Raw genomic sequence first — 1,998 nt, forward strand, 5'->3', positions numbered from 1 at the left:
CTCAAAATTCTCCAAGCTAGGCTTCAACAATACATGAACCATGAACTTGCAGATGTTCAAGCTGGATTTAGAAAAGGCAGAGGAACCAGAGATCAAGTTGCCAACATCCATTGCATCATAGAAAAAGCAAGAGAATTCCAGAAAAACATCTATTTATGCTTCACTGACTATGCCAAAGCCTTTGACTATGTGGATCACCACAAACTGTGGAAAATTCTTAAAGAGATGAGAATTCCAGACCACCTTACCTGCCTCCTGAGAAATCTATATGCAGGTCAACAGTTAGAACAGTTAGAACCAGATGTGAAACAAGGGACTGGTTCCAAATTGGGAAAAGAGTACATCAAGGCTGTATATTGTCACCGTCTTATTTAACTTATATACAGAGTACATCATGTGAAATGCTGGGTGGGATCAAGTACAAGCTGGAATCAAGATTGCTGGAGGAAATGTCAATAACCTCAGATATGGAGACGACACCACCTTTATGGCAGATAGTGAAGAGAAACTAAAGAGCCTCTTGATGAAAGTGAAAGAGGTGAGAGAAAAAGCTGGCTTAAAACTCAACATTCAGAAAACTAAGATCATGGCCTCTGGTCCCATCACTTCATGGCAAACAAATGGAATAAAAATGGAAACAGTGAGAGACTATTTCCTTGGGCTCCAAAATTACTGCAGATGGTAACTGCACCCATGAAATTAAAAGATGCTTGCTCCTTGGAAGAAAAGCTATGACAAAACTAGACATTGTATTAAAAAGCAGAGAAATTGCCTTATTGATAAAAGTGCATCTAGTCAAAGCTATGGTTTTTCCAGCAGTGATGTACGGATGTGAGAGTTGGCCCATAAAGAACGCTGAGCACTGAAGAACTGATGCTTTTGAACTGTGGTGTTGGAGAATACCCTTGAGAGTCCCTGGGAGAGCAAGGAGATCAAGGCAGTCATTCCTAAAGGAAATCAGTCCTGAATATTCATTGGAAGGACTGATGCTGAAGCTGAAACTCCAATACTTTGGCCACCTGATGCAAAGAACTGACTCACTGGAAATGACTGATGCTGGGAAAGATTGAAGGCAGGAGGAAAAGGGGATGACAGAGGATGGGATGGTTGAATGACATCACCAACTCAATGGGCATGAATTTGAGCAAGCTCCAGGAGTTGGTGATGGACAGGGAGGCCTGACATGCTGCAGTGCATGGGGTCACAAAGAGGTGGACACGACTGAGCTACTGAACTGCAGCAACAGTACATATGGGGTGCAGTTTTTCTGCATCCTCACCAACACTGGTTATATTCTGTATTTCTTATAGTAGCTATTCTAATAGGTAGGACATAAGGACTAATTATAGTTTGAATTTGTATTTCTCTAATGACTAGTAATGTTGAGCATTTTTTCCTGCTCATTGGTTATTTGTATCTCACCTTTGGAGAAATGTCTATTCAAGCTCTTATCTCATTTTTAAAAACATGGTCTTCTTCATGAATTTTCAGATCTTTCTTACACATCATCCATACTAGTCTTCTCTGTATCTTTCCAATTTTAATACTTCTGCTGCCAAAGCACACACCAAGTTGTTGATCCTTATGAGAATTTTCAATGTTTCTCTAGCATATTTCTCTTTTCAAACAAACCACCATCCTCCAACTATGCACCCAATCCCAACTTTTTCTCCATAAAACTTTGAAGGAAATTTACATGTTCTTAAAACATTTATTGTTCATGTTCAAGTCATCAGCTCTTTTCATTTGTTTTTCCCAGGATTTTTTTGTTTCGTGTTGTATTTGTTTATGTCACTGAGTTTGGAGAGAGGAAAATTTTAAGGTCTGACGTAACTCTGCCACCTTAAATGGCCTGATCAGGGTGGAGATGAGTAGGGAGCAATATTTTAGCCTCACATCTAAAGGAGACATAAATCTTTTCTTTTTTTTTCCATTTTAATCAGAACTTCTTAGTTTTTTCAGTGTTGTTGTACAAATCATTTATGTTCACACTGCAGC

At 39.1% G+C, this 1,998-nt stretch overlaps 1 non-coding gene across 1 annotated transcript; it reads right to left on the bottom strand.

The window, feature by feature from the left end:
- Window positions 1-1,461: 1,461 nt before the first annotated feature.
- On the bottom strand, window positions 1,462-1,564 carry LOC133235806 (U6 spliceosomal RNA). The gene has a single exon (XR_009732670.1). It is a non-coding gene; the product is annotated as a U6 spliceosomal RNA (small nuclear RNA).
- Between the last annotated feature and the right edge of the window lie 434 nt (window positions 1,565-1,998).

This window comes from Bos javanicus, chromosome 22 (assembly GCF_032452875.1).
Source record: "Bos javanicus breed banteng chromosome 22, ARS-OSU_banteng_1.0, whole genome shotgun sequence".
NCBI classification, from domain to species: domain Eukaryota; kingdom Metazoa; phylum Chordata; class Mammalia; order Artiodactyla; family Bovidae; genus Bos; species Bos javanicus.